The following is a 19,415-nucleotide window of genomic DNA, read 5'->3' on the forward strand; positions in this document are numbered from 1 at the left end:
AAAAAAAAAAAAAGAAGGAGATCATGTCCTTTGCAGGGACATAGATGAAGCTGGAAACCATCATCCTCAGCAAACTAACACAGGAACAGAAAACCAAACACTGCATGTTTTTGTTCATAAGTGGGAGTTGAACAATGAGAACACATGCGCACAGGGAGGGGAACAGCACACACTGGGCCCTGTCAGAGGGTTGGGTACAAAGGGAGTGAGAGCATTAGGACAAACAGCTAATGCATGTGGGGCTTAAAACCTAGGTGATGAGTTGGTAGGTGCAGCAAACCACCATGGCACATGTATACCTATGTAACAAACCTGCATTATTCTGCACATGTATCCTGGAACTTAAAGTAAAATTTTTTAAAAAAATTCTTCAAGTTTTGTCTGTCTGCTTGGATTTCTGTTTCTTTTTCCCTCATTCCACAAATTTACAAAAAAGTAAAAGCTTAAGAATATAAGGTTGTTATGTAGACCATGGGAACCAGTTGTTCCTTTCTGCTAAGTACCAAGTAATATAATGTGGACAATACTCAGAACAGGACAAATCACCATGCAGGACAATGACTGTGTGTCCAGTTTGTCCGGAATTGTCCCAGTTTATTTTGGTAGTAAATGTTCAGTGTCCTGGTTTGGATGATACATTGTAGAGTCACCCCAGAATTAGATTTTCAGAACTTTCAATGATGGTTGGAAACATTAAGACAGGTTACTGAGAAAGCTTGTGAAATTTTCTTCCTTGGAAACATTTAAAACATATCCATCTGGCTGGGATGATTTAGAACAACTGCAAATAAGTACTCATTTATAAGACCCCTAAAATGCTTTGTTTGGTTTGGTTTAACTAAACCGCCTTGCCCTGCCTCCAGGAGGTACGTAGGTAGTAAAATTAATGGAAACAACATTCTTAACTACTCAATTTGCCAAACAAAAATTGCTTTGTGCTGTGGGCTAGTGGATGTGGATGAGCAACCATTATGAGTTGGAGCCGCAAAATTCTGCTTTAGATTGTAGAAGAGAAATACCGTAAGTTTGGAATTTAACAAATTATTGGACAACTAAAACTTTGAGGGAAGAACGTAGAATACTACATAAAGAAATTGCACCAATAGTTAACAATGTGCCACATTCTCTGCAAATACTAACACACTGCATCCTCAAAAAAAAAAAAAAGCCTATAAATTTAGTACTACTATTACACATATTTAAAGATGAGAAAAATGAGTCACAGAGAGCAAAGGAACCTGCTCAAGTTAATGGCAAAGTCAGAATTTGGCCCAGGAGGTTTGGATCTAGAGCTTATGCTCTCAACCACTGTGCTTCGTACTCCTGGGAAAGAGGTAACACTTTGTTTAAACAAAGGCAGGGAGTGGGAACAACAGCACTGGCTAGGTTTTAGTACAATGTGGCTGGCTGTTGTTGAGAGCAGTCTGCCTTGCAACTGGGGGAAACAAACCAGCTCTCACTAAAGGGAGGAGGGATGGGAGGAACAAAGAAAAATAGCACTTATTGAACTTTGCGTTTAATCTTCTAGATATGCATGGAAAGTAGGTGTCATCATTTCCATTTTACAGTTACAGAAGCTACAGGTTAGAAAGGTTAAAGAGTGGAAGAAGCAAGGTTTCTCCCCAGAAATCCTGGTTCCTCCCGAGAAATCCTGCTTATGGCATCTGTGGAAAGTGCCTATGATTCATACTAAGCCAAACAAGCAGGCTACAGTCTTGAATATTGAAGATGGCCCTAGTTGTGTATGTTTGTATAGGCACATACACATGTGCACATGGATACACAGAAAGGAAAGTAAGAAGAAAGTATAGCAAAAATGTCAACAGTGGTTATCTCTGAGTAGTAAAATAATGGGTAAGTTGTTGCTTCTCTGTATATTTCTTTATTTTCTAAGTGTTACTTAAGGAACATGCATCTTTTTTATAATGACTTTATTTGACATATAACTTACGTGAGCTACAATTTATCCATTTAAAGGATACAATGCAATGGCTTTTTTATATAGTCACAGAATTGTACAATAATCACTTTTTGTACCTTTTTATCACCCAAGAAGAAACCTCATAATTAGGAGCACTCACTCTCTATGTGCCCCCAGTCCTTCCAGCCCCAAGTAATCACTAATATAATTTCTGTCTCTATTACCTATTCTGGACATTTCACATGTATTAAATCATACAATATATGGTCTTTTGTAACTGGCTTCTTTCACTTAGCATAATGTCTTCAAGGTTCATCCATGTTGCAATGTGTGCTTATACTTCATTTATTTTTATTATAGAATAATATTCCATTACATGCATATGTCATGTTTTATTTATCCATCCATCAGTTAATGAACATTTGAATTATGTCTACTTTTTGACTATTATGAACATTTGTGTACACGTTTTTGTGTGTATACATGTTTTCATTTATCTTGGGTATATATCTAAGAGTGAAGCTGCTAGATCATATGATAACTCTGCTCCTTTTGAGGAGCACATGTATCTTTGGGTTGGTTTGTTTGTTCGTTTTTTTAAGCCAGAGCCTTAGGAACCACTTGTATGATACCTGGCCCAATGAAGATTATCCTAAGATTTTCCATATCAAACCTTTTGTAAAATCATACAAATAAAAAATCAACCCATCCAAATATAAAAAATAGAATAAAAAAGGAACTAATCCTCAAAAGAAGTTTATACACAGAATCATTTGTTTATCCTACAAATATTTTTGAGTATCTGTTATATACAAAGATTAGACCAGCAGATTTTAAGTCAGAAGACCTGATCTCTGCCTTTCTATGCTCTCAAAGGGTGTCTGTGAGGATCTAACAGGATTGAGTAGACTCATGTATCGCTTAATGTTAAGGATATATTCTAAGAAATGCACTGTTAGCAATTTCATTGTTTGTGTGGATATCATACTGGGTATTTATGCAAACCTATATGGTATAGCCTACATGTCTAGGCTATGTAATATAGCCTATTGCTCCTAGGCTACAAACCTGTATAGCATGTGACCATATTGAATACTGTAGGCAACCGTCACATAATGGTAAGTGTTTGTGTATCCAGACATCAAAACATAGAAAAGGTACAGGAAAAATATGATATAAAAGATTTAAAAACTGTACACCTGTAAGAGCAGTTACCATGAATCGATCTTGCAAGACTGGCAGCTGCTCTGGGTGAGTCAGTGAGTGAGTGGTGAGTGAATGTGAAGGACTAGGACATTACTGTACACTACTGTAGATTTATAAACACTGGACACTTACACTACCCTAAACTCATTTTAAAGTGTTTCTTTCTTTAATAATAAATTAGTCTTAGCTTACTGTAACTTTTTACTTTATAAACTTTTTAATTTTTTAAAACTTATTGATGCTTGTATAATAACATTTAGCTTAAAAATACATTTTACAGCTATATAACATTTTCTTTTCTTTTCTTTTGAGACGGAGTCTCACTCTGTCACCCAGGCTGGAGTGCAGTGGCACAATCTCTGCTCACTGCACCCTCCGCCTCCCGGGTTCAAGCGATTCTCCCGCCTCAGCCTTCTGAGTAGCTGGGATTACAGGCGCGTGCCACCATGCTCGGCTAATATTTTGTATTTTTAGTAGAAACAGGTTTCACCACATTGGCCAGGCTGGTCTCGAACTCCTGACCTCGTGATCCGTCCACCTTGGCCTCCAAAAGTGCTGGGATTACAAGCGTGAGCCACCACGTCCAGCCACAAAATTTTCTTTGTATCCTTATTCTTTAAACTTAATTCTGTTTTTTACTTTTTAATTTTTTTACCTTTTAAAGTTTATTCTTAAAAACCAAGACACAACCACACACATTGGCCTGGGCCTACATGAGGTCAAGAGTATTTCCTACTGGGGAGGCTGAGGCAGGAGGATTACTTGAACCCCAGAGGCGGAGGTTGCGGTGAGCCGAGATCATGCCACTGCACACCAGCCTGGATGACACAGTAAGACTCTATCTCAAAAAAAAAAAAAAAATTATCAATATCACTGTCTTCCACCTCCACATCTTGTCCCACTGGAAGGTCATGTTCCATGGCCTGGAGCTCTCATTTCCTATACAAATGCCTTCTTCTGGAATACCTCTTGAAGGATCTGCCTGCAGCTGTTAAATTTTAATAAGTAAAAGGAGTATATTCTAAAATAATGATGAAAACTATAGTATCATAAATATATAAATCAGTCACAAAGTCATTTGTTATCATATCATGTATTAGGTGCTATACATAATAATTATATGTGCTATACTATTATACAACTGGCTGCGCAGTAGGTTTGTTTTTTACCATCATCGCCACAAACATGAGTAATGTGTCACACTACATTACAATGGTTATGATATCACTAGGCAATAGGAATTTTTCAGTTCTATTATAATCTTATGGATCCACCATTGTATATGTAGTCCATCACTGACTGAAACATTGTTATGCAGTGCATGACTGCACTTGGCCCATTGGAAATAGCTGTTCATCTGTAAAGGAGTTGTAGTGGGACTGATCTAAAGGAGGCAATGTCCTGCTGAGGTGGACTAAGAAAATACACTCAGTGAAGACAAAAAGGCCTGAGTGGCAAAGAAAAAGGTGGGGCCTACATAGGGACAGGACTGGGCTTTGGTCTCAGGCTTCTTAGGGATCATCAGGAAATCCCCAAGGGAGGGGTAAGGCATGGGACCACTTGTGAGGTGCATCGTAGAGCAGAGACAAGTCCTGTGTGGCTTTGCCCCTTCCTCCACCTGCCTGTTTGTCATATGAAATCTGGTTGGGAGGCTGGGTGCAGTGGCTTACGCCTATAATCCCAGCACTTTGGAAGGTCAAGGTGGGCTGATCATGAGGTCAAGAGATTGAGACCATCCTGGCCAACACAGTGAAACCCATCTCAATTAAAAAATACAAAACTTAGCTTGGCATGGTGGCACATGCCTGTAGTTCCAACTACTCGGAAGGCTGAGGCAGAAGAATCACTTGAATCTGAGAGGCAGAGGTTGCAGTGAGCCAAGATCTTGCCATTGCACTCCAACTTGGTGACAGAGCAAGACTCCATCTTAAAAAAAAAAAAAAAAAAAGAAAAAAAAAAAAAAAAAATCGGGTTGGCCACACCCCCCCGTAACCATTCCTTTAGGAGACCCCTGGCTTATCAGCAAAGGAATAGGGAGAAAATATGGTGGTGACCATCATTCACAGTATCTAAGATCTGCTGTTCTGATTGGAGGACAAGACTTCCAAGGGTATTTGGAGATGAGATTGGCAATAATGATAGGTTGAGCTTGAGGGGGAGGCTAAGCAAGTCAGAGAGAGTAGGAGAAATGAACATGGATGAAAGACTCTTTATACTCCTAGCTCTGCACTCTATTTTTTAAAGCCTTTTAATAGTCTGCACTACCTATACAAGAAAGTCTGTAGTGAGCCTCCATGACCCTCCATGGTCAGACTCCAGCTTATTTTCCACCGTAACTTCCCACTGCTCCCTTTCAGGACATCCAGCCACAGTGAAATATATACTCTTTCCCAACCAAACCCAGAACCCAGCCTTTGTCTGGAACAGTCTCCTTTACTCTCTGCAAATCTAAATAGCCACCAGTTCTAAAAAGTACAACTCACAAACCATCTGTTCCACAAGGACTCTCCAGAATCCCCACATCCTCCTCATAGACTAAATCTCAGATTTGCTGCATTCTTACAATGCTTTATCTGCATAGTGACTCTCCCAGGCTGTCTTTTCTTCTCATCAGAGGGTAGGGCCCTCAGGGCAAAGACTATCCCTTCATTCACCTGCTCTTGATAGACAGTCTGGCACATAACAGGTAGTCAATAGAAGTTTATCGGTCAGTGAGTGAGTAGATGGAGTAATGAAATGGGGACGTGGATAAGGGGAGCGTGAGAAGGACTTGGGGGATGTGAGGATAAACATAATCAGACGAGTACCAGCCAGCACAGGAAAGGAGAGAAGGCTTCAGGGTAAGATGACTGGAGAGTGGGCTGAGGTACAGCCACAGTGGAAGTGGAGAGTTGGGGCAGGGGGAGAATAGAGGGCAGAAGGAAAGAGCATGCAGGGCAAAGAATGAGTTCAATCCTAGGGACTCACAACTGAGTTAAAGGACCAATAGACAAGGCTGGGTGTGGTGGCTCATGCCTGTAATCTACACTTTGGGAGGCTGAGATGGGTGGATCACTTAAGGTTAGGAGTTCGAGACCAGCCTGGCCAACATGGTGAAACCCCATATCTACTAAAAATATAAAAATTAGCCAGACATAGTGGCAGGCGACTGCACTCCCAGCTGCTCAGGAGACTGAGGCAGGAGAATCGCCTGAACCTGGGAGGCGGAGGTTGCAGTGAGCCAAGATTGCGCTACTGTACTCCAGCCTGGGCAACAGACTGAGACTCCATCTCCAAAATTAAAAAAAAGAATAAATAGAGAGACTTTGATTCCCAGGGACACAAACTCAGATGCCTAGAGAGGCTGGACAGGGAACGTGAATGAGCAAAGTGGGTAGCAAATGGTGTGTACCCTAACTCTAGGGTACAGCCTCTGCTCAGCTCCAGAGGATTCTTAGACGTAAGCCACCATGGCTGGGCACAGTGGCTCACGCCCATAATCCCAGCACTTTCGGAAGCTGAGGTGGGCAGATCACCAGATCAGGAGTTCAAGACCAGACTGGCTAACCTGGTAAAACCCTGTCTCTACTACAAAATACAAAAATTAGCTGGGCATGGTAAATTAGCCAAGTGATCTCGGCTCACTGCAGCCTCCACCTCCTGGGTTCAAGTGATTCTCCTGCCTCAGCCTCCTGAGTAGCTGGGCCTACAGGCGTATGCCACCACACCTAATTTTTTGTATTTTTAGTAGAGATGGGATTTCACCATGTTGGCCAGGATGGTCTCGATCTCCTGACCTTGTGATCCACCCACCTTGGCCTTCCAAAGTATTGGGATTACAGGCGTGAGCCACTGCACCCAGCCTCTAGTAGACATCTTTTGGTAAACATATGCACACATTTCTATGTATACCTTGGGATGTATACCTAGGGATGAAATAGCAGGATCATATAATATGTTTATGTTTGGCTTTAATAGATCCTGCCAGTGTGCAAAGTGTGTAAATTTATATTCCTACCAGCAGTAGATGAAAGTTTTGGCTTTTCCACAACCTTGTCAACACTTTGATTTTTTTTTTCATTTTAGCCATTTTCATATACATGTAGTGGTGTCAATTTTGTTTTATATTGCTCTGATGACTGATGAAGTTCAGCACCTTTTCCTATATTTATTGGCCATTTGGATAGTTACTTTTATGAGGTGCTTGTTCAGGTTTTTTATTCATATTTCTATCAAACTGTATATCCTTTTCTTTATACTGGTTATGACTCCTTTGACAGATACATGTGTCATGAATATCTTCTTCTACCCTGTCACTGATCTTTTCATTCTTTTAATAGTGTCTTTTGATAAACACACATTCTTAACTTTAACATTGTCCAGTTTATCAATGTTTTTCTTTATGATCAGGATTCTTTGCGTCTTGCTTAGTAAATATTTGCATACTCCACTGTCACAAAGATGTTCTATGTTTTCTATTTTCTAAAACTTTCATGTTTTACATTTCATATTTAGATCTGCAGTCCATCTGGAATTGTTTTATTGTACAGTATAAGGTAAGAGTCAATAAACATTTTTCCATATGAATATTCAATTGACTCAGCAGCATTTATTGAAAAAGATCATTCTTTCCCCAGTATACTATATTGGTGCCTTTGGCATCAATCAGGTGATCATGCATAGGTAAAGGTTTGTTTCTAGACCTTGCATTATGTTTCATGTGTCAGTTTGTCTATTCTTGCACCAAAACCTCAATGTCTTCTTTACTATAGCTTTATAACAAGTCTTCATATCTGGTGATGTAAGTCTCTTTCACCTTCATTTTTCTTCTTCAAGATCACCTTTGATATTTTTTGCTTTTGGCATCGCCATATAAATTTTAGACTTAGCTCATTAAACTGCGCAAGAACCTGCTGAAATTCTGACAAAGGTTGGATTTAATCTGTAGTTTAATTTAGGATGAATTAACATCTTTACAATACTGAGTCTTTCATTCCATGAATATCGTAAATCCCTTCATTTATTTTGATTAATTCATTCCTTTACATAAGGTTTCATTTTTTTCAGGGCAGAAGTCTTACCTACCTTCATTAGATATATTTCTAGGTATTTGATGTTTGTTGAAGTTATATCTTTCTTAAAGTTTTATTTTCGTCGTAGTTGTTGCTAGTAGTGATCAAATTAACATTTGTATGTTGACCTTATATCCAGTGATGTTGCGAAATTCACTTAGTAATTTTAATAGTTTGTAGATTCTTTTGAATTTTCTACTTACACAATAATATTGTCAGCAGATAAACATTTTTCTTTCTCATATTCTAATTACTACTCGTCTTTGAATGGAGCCATCTATTTGCATAAGTATGTGTATGGGGACAGTGTACTGTCTCTATTAGAATCTGTTGTTCATACTTCCTTCCACAAAGTTTGCATTTCCTGTGCTCTGGGAGTACGCTCTCCCTTCTGTTCTCCACATTCCAGAGGTCAGTGTAGCTCACAGCAATTTCCCTTAGATCTAGACTCTGTCGCTGTCTGGTAAGCTCACCCCATTCTTTATCACTATCAGTCTTTTTTGGCTAGAAGTACATGTGGCAAATAATAAAAGTGAATTAATAATAATAATAATAATAAAAGAGTTTCATATGGGTTCTTCTTCAACTCAGTCTTTCTGTGGTGAGGAGCTAAGTCTATATAGAGACACTCTCCACTCCCACCTATACTTTTAGAGTTCTGAGTATGCTTTCAAGGCTGTGACAGTTTTCAAGACTCTTTATTCTACCTCAAGCAAGCGAGCCTAATACTTTGTAAGTATGCTTTGTAATTATGGTGCTTGGTATGATGGCTGTTTACTTGCTTCATTGATAATGGCCTTCTTCTTAAGGCTGCTTTACATTCTTTTCATTGTTGTCAAATTGGTTTTGAAAGAGAAGAGTGAAGGTACAATGTCTTTATTCCATCCTCTGTAACCAAATGTCCTCTTCACATGTTTAAAAACTAAAATTTATAGTTTTTTTTATTATAAACTTTATGCATGTTCATTGTATAAAGTATAGAAAATAAATGGAAATACACAGAAGAATAGTTAAGAATAGAATCGTGTGGGCTTATTTGCTTGAGGCAAGGGCAGAAAAGACTTTACTATAACTGCAAGACAAGAGGTGTTAATGGACAAACGAATCCCATGGAGAGCCAGACTGTGCCAAAATATACAGCCCTCAAAGGGGAGCTTAGTTAGACAAGTCCACAGGACAAGCCGAGTGTGCAAACACAAACAGCCCTCAGAGGGGAGATCTGGGCAGGCAGACACATACAGGGCCCTGCAGGAAAGTGGAGGCTGCAGAAAAGACAGAATGTGCAAACAGCACCTCGCTCAGAGGGGAGGCATTAAAAGGGTGGAATCCCAGTCATTAGAGGTGCTGGAAGGCTTATTAAGTTACATTCTATTCCCTGAGGCTAATGCTGAATTACTCCCATTCAAGATTCAAGATTCATTTAATACATTTTGTTAAATGGCTCAAGAGGGAGCAGGACTTCCCCAGAGAAGATTTTAAAGCCCTTAGAGCTGAAAGGAACTTCAAGGGGAGTCTAAACCAGTACCTCCTAAAGCATGGCCTGTGTGCCATTAGTGGCATAGGAAGTTATTTTAACGGTACATAGATTTTTATTTTTACTTAAAAGTTGTATTTAATTTATGTTAACAAATCATAGCTGCTGCAATGAAACTACAGTTCCACAGATATTCTTATTTAGGATGAGGCAACAGTTGGTAGTAATGTTAGGCCTTGAGTGATTTAAACAATAAGCAAATAAACCCCAGGTATTGTACAGATACTGCAAAAATTAAGGTTTGGGAAATAGTGATCTAGAGCAACCCACTCATCTTAACTATGAGGAGACTAAGCCAGAGAAGAAACACGACCTACCCAAGGCAGAACCAAGAGTAACACCCAAATCCCTTAATTTCCAGACTAGTGTTGCTTTCTTCTGCAACTGACTTTCCTGTTAATTTTAGAGAATTCAAAATTGCAAGGGTTTCTAGGTATTCATTTTACTCTTCTGGAATATTAATTACTTTAATGACACGTGTATCACTGTTAGCATTCTCTGCCTTTGTGTAGTCAACCATTTAGTACACATCATAAAGCATTTTGGGGCTGATGTAAGGAATACTGAGACAAGATGCGGTCTCTGACCACAAAAAAACTTAGAATTTTATGGGGAATTAGCTAAGTACAAATAACCTTTCAAGCTACAATGAAGTACAGACACAGCAATACAAGAAAACTGTTGTGGGAGAACAGAGAAAGAGAGTTATTTTCAGGTGGAGACTGAGAGACTTCATGACGGAGGTGCTAATTTAGGCAGGTTTGAGTGAATGAATAGGATTTCAGTGGCCAAAAAGAAGAAAAGAGAATTCCAGGCTTAGGCAAATAATAGGAACAAAGATTGAGAGGTGGCTGAGTCCATGGAGAGTTTGGATGCTGTCGTATAGTCTGATCTGATCTGGTTGGAAGCCTGTGGAGAAGGGACAGTGGGCAGAGTTCTGGGAACAGGATGAGTCTGACCCTTGGTGGTCACAGGATGCACTGCAAATTTCTCTCAGAATTATGGGAAAAGGTAGATGATAGGACTGAGGCATTACATATTCTTATAGCGATCATGACATGCCTGTAACCCATTTACTTAATGCTAACAGTACTCAAAGTACCCTTGGATCCTTGCTGAGTTCTATGGAGGAGAGAGAGTACTCAATGAACAAGATCGCAATGCAAGATTGTACTGTAAAAAGAAACAAGGGCTAGAGGATTAACTGGACACAGACACATGTGGCTGTCCACCTGAAGATGAGAAGTTCCACTGAGAACAAAAGACAACTCCACAAACAGCACAGGAAGAGCCATAAAGAGAAAAGAGAGAAACAAAATAGCAATCATCAGTGACAGCAATTAAATTCCTCTTTCTTATTCTGACACTGGACAGGCTTCATTAACCTGTAGTCTTGGAAAAGAAGACAGGCTAATGTAATCTAGGATCCAGAATGCAAGAGGTGATATTTGGGCTTGAGCAGTGGGATGGCAGAGCCAGAAGTGGTGGAGAGAGGGACGATAGAAAATTCAGCTTGAACAGACCAAGAGAATTTACTTGGCCATTGCTAAGGTTTGAGGTGTGGTCTGTGTAAAGAGTAGGCTTGAAGAGGAGGTGAGCTCTTTACTTCAGTAATAATAGATGTCTTAGCATGTAGTTGACCCCTAGGGATTTGGTGAGACTGAACACATGGGTAATAGCCACCCAAAGTCTCACATGTAAACGAGGGAAAGGAATAAAGCTTCACGAACAGAAAGAACAGATAGCATAAACTAAGATAATACATAAAGAATAAGCATCTGTAGTAATTATACAGTTAATTGTTAATATGTGTATGAACAGTGTTCTCTATTCTCAATATAACTTTGTAGCAAGATTTCTGGTCTTATCTTTTTAATATTCCCAGGAATGCTCGGAATGTGTTTTCTTGAAATAGTTCATGTAACCAACCACCTGGGGAATTCACATTGTAGATGCTTTGAATCGGGTGAAATGTTAGTAATCTGAAAATAAGTGTGTACTTATGCATGTCAAATTAACTAAGAGATGGAAATAGCAATGAGGCTAATTGCAAAATATCAGAAATTCTAAAAATGATTATATCCTGCTTTAGAATTCAATTTAATGCAAGCAATTTTTATTAAGGGTCTTTTCCAGGCAAAACCATTTAGTGTGTGTCCTTTGAGAAACAAAAGGAAGAGTCAGAGATGTCTTGACCTTTGGGGCCCTTGCAGTCTAGTAGCTGATGGACAACTCTAATATACAGCAGGCTAAAATAAATGTTATAGAAGAGGCTGATGTGGGATGTCTTAGAGGTTCAAAGAAGAGAGATCATACTTCTTATATCAAATCTAAGATGCTGTCAATTGAAGGGCACAAAATTATTTTATGCACTACTGAAAAAGAAAGAACTCTGATAATTAAACAATGATAGGCAGGGTGCAGTGGCTCATGCCTATAATCCCTTTGGGAGGCCGAGGTGGGTGGATCACCTGAGGTCAGGAGTTTGAGACCAGCCTGACCAACATGGAAAAACCCTGTCTCTAGTAAAAATACAAAATTAGCTGGACGTGGTGGCACAGACCTGTAATCCCAGATCAGGAGGCTGAGGCAGGAGAATTGCTTGAACACGGGAGGCGGAGGTTGCGGTGAGCCAAGATCACGCCACTGCACTCCAGCTTGGGCACTAAGAGCAAAACTCTGTCTCAAAAAAGGAAAAAAAAAAAAATGTCATTGATGACAAGAGGCATCCCTTTTCCAGAGATGTTAAAAATGTGAAAAAAGTCATCACAGAATTGATGAAATGTAGTCAAAGAATTTTGAAAGGTTGCAATAATACAAAAAGCATACCAAGTAGGGTCTTCTGTTTTTTATATGCTGTAGATAAACAGATTCTTAGATCATTCACTTCCATGACTTCTGTCACGCCCTCTAGGATCATAACTCAGAAGGCTTAGTCTCCTGCCAGAATTTCTCTCCTAAAATGCAGACCCTTATATCCAACTTTTTACATTCATTTATCTATCACTTATGTGCCAGGCACAGTTCTAAGTGCTTTATATTAAGTGTCATAAAAACTCTACGAATAAGTTTTATAATTACTAAGATGATAATGACGATGATTATGATGATCTCCATTACACAGAGAAGCTACTTATCCAAGTTCATACTTCTAGTAAGTGGCAGAACCATTTACCAGCTACCTGTTTTCCCTTAAATATCCTACATTATTGAAATATCAACATATCCCAAAACTAAATTAATTGTTCCCCTATAAACATGCTTCTCCTTAGGTTTTATAGCATCATCATCCTCATAGTCAGGTTCCTCTCCTTCATCTACCACATCCAACTTATCGCCATGTCTGTCAGTTTCTTTCTTTTCCTTTCCCCACCGTCTTTGCCCTAGTTTAGTGTTTGCCAAATTTACCTGGTTGTTAACACCAACCAGAGAAAATGTATTAATGATAAAGATTCCTAGGCCCTTCTTCTGGGGTTTTTGATTCAATGATTTTGGCTAGGGTAGGATCCAGAAATACGTATTTTTAACAAGTACCTTAGATGATGTTTATATTCAGGCAAGTTTGGGATACAGTGCTGTATCAATTAGGGTACTTTGATTACAGGCAACAGAAACCAACTTTGGCTAACAAGCAAAAAAGAAAAAAAGAGAGTTTATTAGAAAGATATAGAAAGCACACAGACTATTTTAAAAAGCTAGGCAACCAAGAAAGGGTAGGAAATTGGATAACTCTGGGGATCCAGGGAGCAGAAACTTCAGAGGCTGAACAGTCTCTTCAGAGGCTGCAATTGGGGTGAATAAGCCCCAGTCATTTTTCAGTATTTGTGTCACTCAGTTTGCATCTCTGATTCCAGAGAGATAACATTTGATTGGCTTAGTTTGGATCATACTCCCGCCCCTTGGTGGGAGGGTGGGGCATCTTTATTGACAGTCTCAACAGAACAGCATCCAGTAAGGAATAGATACTTTTTATAAAAGGAAAATGGGAGCACTGTTGTCAGAAGAAATGGGAGTTGATGACGGGCAGGCAAAAGCAGCAGATGTTCACTACAGACAACCCAAACACATAGTCCACGTCTTCATTCCCCTTCGTCTAGAGATGTATACATCCTCTCTTTTATGCAGCACTATTAGTGTGATCTTCCAAAACATACAACTGATTGTCTTACTTTCCTGATTGCAACTCCAAGCAAACCCAATCCCACATAGAGAATAAAGATCAAGCTTCCCAACACGCCCACAGGGCCTGCAGTAAGCTGACCCCTGCATACCACTTCAGTCTCCTCTTTTGCTGCTTCCCCTCTCCCACCTCTTCCCCCAATTCCCTTATGTTTCAGTCATAAAACTATTTATAGTTCCTCAAATAGGCTCTACTGTTTGATACTTTTGTATTCATTTATTCTTTTGTTCATCAGTGAATAGTTATGGAAGGCTCACCATAAGTCAGGCACTGGAGGCACAACTGAGATCAAAACAAACTAGTCCTGACCAAGCTCAGTGGCTCATGCCTGTAATCCCAGCACTTTGGGAGGCCAGGGTGAGAGGATCACTTGAAGGCAGCCTGGGCAACAAAGCAAGACCCTGTCTCTTTAAAAAAAATTTAAGAAAGAATTAGCCAGGCGTGGTGGCCTGCACCTGTAGTCCCTGCTACCTGGGAGGCTGAAGCAGGAGGACTGTTTGAACTCAGGAGTTCAAGGTTGCAGTGAGGCAGTGAACTATGACTGTGCCATTGGACTTAAACCTGGGTGACAGAGTGAGAACCCATCTCTACCAAAAAAAAAAAAAAAAGTGTTGAGCATTAATAAGGATAGAAGGGCTTCCCTGAGAAAGGGACATTCAAGCTAAAGAAGTTTACTAGGCTGGGGAAAAAAGGAAGTTTCTAATAGAGGTAGCATGGGCTGTAAAGTGGCATTTTAAAGGAACAGAAACAGGGCCAGCATGACTGGAACACAGAGAGAGTATGGTTTGAGAAGAGGTACTAACAGCAATAGGTAACTCAAATAAAATTTTCTTTTGAGGAAAAATGTTTAAACTTAAATAAGTTGAATTTTTAAGTGCAGCAAGAAATGCAAGTGTAAATGACCTCTACTGAGTTGGAAATACTAGTCTTTAGACTTTGTCAGATATCAGGCCAGGGATATGATCTGGGAGTCAGCTGCAGAGCTGAACCGTGGAGTAGATGATATTGCTCAGGAATAGATCTGGTAGAAGGAGACTGAGAACAACTTGAGAAAAGACCACGTTTAAGAAAGATGTAGAGAAGGCTCACTCTGCGAGGTAGGAAAAGAGTCACAGAAGGCAAAGGAAGAGAGTTTCAAGAAGGAGGAAGTTGTTGGTCAATGTTCAGTTGCTAGTAAATGCAGAGGTGGAGAAAAAGAGTGACCAAGAAAAGCTCTCCCATTTGTTAGTAGGAAGTCTACTAGTGATGAAAAAGAACACTTGGACCACATTGATTAGATAGAAACAAGTGGGTAGGTGATTTTAAAAGGAGACAGGAGCTTTGTTAAGAAGTTTGTCACTCACCGCCAACGACCTGCCTTGCCATGTGCTCGCCCTACCACCGCCCCGCAGAAATGCTTCAGTTACCTACACTGTGTTGCCAGATGAGACCGGTGTTGAGGGCACTGGCTTCTCATCTCACTAGGGCTTATGCCAAAGATGTAAAATTTGGTACAGATGCCCGAGCCTTAATGCTTCAAGGTGTAGACCTTTTAGCGAATGCTGCAGCCGTTACAATGGGGCCAAAGGGAAGGAGAGTGATTATTGAGCAGACAGGGGAAGTCCCAAAGTAACAAAAGATGGTGTGACTGTTGCAAAGTCAATTGACTTAAAGGATAAAAATAAATATATTAGAGCTAAACTTTTTCAAGGTGTTGCCAATAACACAAGTGAAGAGGCTGAGGATGGCACTACCACTGGTACTATACTGCCACGCTGTATTGCCAAGGAAGGCCTCAAGAAGATTAGCAAAGGTGCTAATCCAGTGGAAATCAGGAGAGGTGTGATGTTAGCTGTTGACGCTGTAACTGCTAAACTTAAGAAGCAGTATAAACCTGTTACCACCCCTAAAGAAATGGTGCAGTTTGCTACAATTTCTGCAAATAGAGACAACGAAATTGGCCATGTCATCTCTGATGCAATGAAAAAGGTTGGAAGAAAGGGAGTCATCACAGGATGGAAAAACACTGAATGATGAATTAGAAATTATTGAAGGCATGAAGTTTGATCCAGGCTATACTTCTCCATACTTTATTAATACATCGAAAGGTCAGAAATGTGAATTCCAGGTTGCCTATGTTCTGTTGAGTGAAAAGAAAATTTCTAATGTCCAGTCCCCTGTACCTGCTCTTGAAATTGCGAATGCTCACTGTAAGCCTTTGGTCATAATCATTGAAGACCTCAGTGGAGAAGCTCTAAGTACACTCATCTTGGATAGGCTAAAGGTTGGTCCTTAGGTTGTGGCAGGTAAGTCTCCAGGGTTTGGTGACAATAGAAAGAACCAGCTTAAAGATATGGCTATTGCTACTGGTGGCGCAGTGTTTGGAGAAGAGGGTTTGACCCTCATCTTGAAGACGTTCAGCCTCGTGACTTATAAAATGTAGTCAAGAAATCATTGAGCAGTTAAATGTCACAACTAGTGAATATGAAAGGAAAAATTGAATGAATGGCTGGCAAAACTTTTAGATGGAGTAACTGTGCTGAAGATTGGTGGGACAAGTGATGTCGAAGTGAATGAAAAGAAAGACAGTTACAGATGCCCTTAATGCCACAAGAGCTGCTGTTGAAGAAGGCATTGTTTTGGGAGGGGGTTGTGCCCTGTTTCAGTGCATTCCAGCCTTGGACTCATTGACTCCAGCTAATGAAGATTAAGAAATTGGTATAGAAATTGTTAAAAGAACACTCAAAATTACACAAGGACCATTGCTAAGAATACAGGTGTTGAAGGATCTTTGAGAGTTGAGAAAATTTTGCAAAGTTCCTCAAAAGTTGGTTATGCTGTGAATGGAGATTTTGTGAATATGGTGGAGAAAGGAATTATTGGCCCAACAAAAGTTGCGAGAACTGCTTTCTTGGATGCTGTTGGTGTGGGCTCTCTGTTAACTACAGCAGAAGTTGTAGTCACAGAAATTCCTAAAGAAGAGAAGGACCCTGGAATGGGTGCAATGGGTGGAATGGGAGGTGGTATGGAGGTGGCAAGTTCTCACTCTTAGAATAGTGTTTTACCTTTATTAATGAACTGTGGCAGGAAGCCCAAGGCAGTGTTCCTCACCAATAACTTCAGAGAAGTCAGTTGGAGAAAATGAAGAAAAGACTAGCTGATGTTTAAGAAATCACTGTAATCATCAGTTACTGGTTTCAGTTGACAAAATATATAATGGTTTACTGCTATCCATGCCTACAGATAATTTATTTTGTATTTTTGAATAAAAAGAATTTGTACATTCCTGATACTGGGTACAAGAGCCATGAACCAATGTACTGCTTTCAACTTAAATCACTAAGGCATTTTTACTACTATTCTGTTAATAGTAGTAAAAACAGTAGCATCACTTGTCCTACCAACCTTCAGCTTGCCACCCCCCGATGAAAAGTTAAGCAGCCCTTCTGTGGAGAGTGAGAATAATTGTGTACAAAGCAGAGAAATATCCAATTATGTGACAACCTTTGTGTAATAAAAATTTCTTTAAAAAAAAAAAAAAAAAAAAAGAAGTTTGACAGTGCTGCAAGGGAGACGCACAGTACTGTAGCAGGATAAGCAAATAGGTTTTTTAAATGGAATTTTGAAGTAGCAAGGGAAGAGACTTAATGGAAATAAGTCAAGATATAAGATGCACATAATTAAAGTCAACATCTGAAGGAGGCCAGAGAAAAGAGGACCTTTAACAAATATGACATGTATCTTCATTCTCAGCAATGGAGGAATAATAATAATAGTTATTTTGTAGTTTTGTGGACTATCAGGTTCTGTTCTAAGTAATCTAGAAGTATTTAATTTAACCTTATCAACAACTATATAAGGTAAATACTATTAATTTCCTCATTTTGCAGATGAAAAAACTGAGGCTTACCTTTTTTTTTAGCCCAATGTCTCAAAGGCAGTAAGTGGTATAAGCAAAATTTAATTCCAGGTAATTCGGTTCTAGAATTTCTACTCTTAACCAGTATACTGTCAGATGATAAAGATTTTGAGGTTGCTGGAATGGAACCTTAACATGAGTACTTTAGGATACTCATATCAGATGACATACAGCTTTGTAAGAAAATAGGACTTGAAGGTATCAGCTGCAAGTGGGCAAAAGAAGATGCGATTATGGGACTCTGTGGGAGCAGGGATGATTTGGGAATCCGTCCTGTGAGAAATTCAATGGGGATCTCGTATAAGATGAATCGAAAGGTTGATCCTCTTATCCGCCACAGTGAGAAAAATATGAGTATCACAGTAAGATTAATATTCTTGTTTTTCTTGACCCTTTCAAGATGCCAGATGCTGAAGAAATTGGTTGTAGAAATAAGGGCAGGGGGAGTGGGTCTAATGTCTCAGTTTCCAAGTGTGTTCCTGTGCAATTCCTACTATGGAATGCCTATGTCAGTGCTCAGAGAAGCTCCTGTTTCCCTTACCTAAAGGTTGAAAAGACATTCGTCTCTGAATTTCTTTTTTGTTTTTTTTTTTTTTGAGATGGAGTCTCACTCTGTTGCCCAGGCTGCAGTGCAGTGGTGTTATCTCTGCTCACTGCAACCTCTGCCTCCCAGGTTCAAGTGATTCTCCTGTCTCAGTCTCCCGAGTAGCTGGGATTACGTGAGCACACCACCACACCCACCTAATTTTTGTAGTTTTAGTAGAGACGGGGTTTTGCTACATTGTCCAGGCTGGTCTTGAACTCCTGACCTCAAGCAATCCTCCCACCTCAGCCTCCCAAAGTGCTGGGATTACAGGTGTGAGCCACCATGCCCAGCCTCATCTCTGGATTTCTGAAAGTATACAAGGAAATAGAGGGGAAAGGAAATTTGCCTACCCACTGTCAACAATATACTTTTTCTGTCTAGCACCATTCACTAAGTCATCAGAAAATCAGGATTACAACCAAAGTTTCATAAGAGCTATTAGAAGTGAGTAATATGTTCTTCTCTGTGACCATAATGCTTTGTTCTATTATGGAATATATGACTATCATTATTTATATTATAGTTATTTATGGGCATTTTTGTCCCTCTATGAGACCATCAGCTTTGGAAGACAAGGCTATGTGTTGTGCATATCTGTATTTCCAATGCCCAGATACTGCCTGGAATCTCATAAATATATTATACATATTTAAATTGAATTATTGTAGAAGAGAGAGACCTCTTCCTCAATTTCTTAAAATTTTGTCTAGTTTAAGTAATTCTGAATTTAAATGAATGCTTAAACATGGACAAATCAGTTTTAATATTTTCACTTGAGTTTTTTAAGTAGTTTGTGAAGACAATTACAGTGTTTTAATAAATAGATAGATAGAACCTAAGTGCCATGAGGAGAGAGCTATTGTCTGTCTTTTTCCCCCTGTATGCCAGTATCTATCACAGGACCTGGCACAGAGTGTATGCTCACTGTATATGTTATTGGCTGAATGACTGGTTAATATCTCAGAAGATTAAAAGAGTGATTTGTTCCTTTGCTTTTGCCCCCACACTGTATTCCTCTCACCTGCGGGTAGAATGGCTA

The 19,415-nt window shown here is 39.5% G+C and overlaps 1 protein-coding gene and 1 pseudogene across 1 annotated transcript in view; both read left to right on the top strand.

Moving 5' to 3' along the window:
• The window catches only part of HPSE2 (heparanase 2 (inactive)), a 277,616-nt gene that overhangs the window by 179,395 nt on the left and 78,806 nt on the right, over window positions 1–19,415 (top strand). The gene's annotated exons all lie outside the window — the stretch shown is intronic.
• LOC108285489 lies at window positions 15,286–16,923 on the top strand (annotated as a pseudogene).

The sequence above is a fragment of the Cebus imitator genome, unplaced genomic scaffold (genome assembly GCF_001604975.1).
Source record: "Cebus imitator isolate Cc_AM_T3 unplaced genomic scaffold, Cebus_imitator-1.0 Scaffold299, whole genome shotgun sequence".
Classification (NCBI taxonomy): Eukaryota; Metazoa; Chordata; class Mammalia; order Primates; family Cebidae; genus Cebus; species Cebus imitator.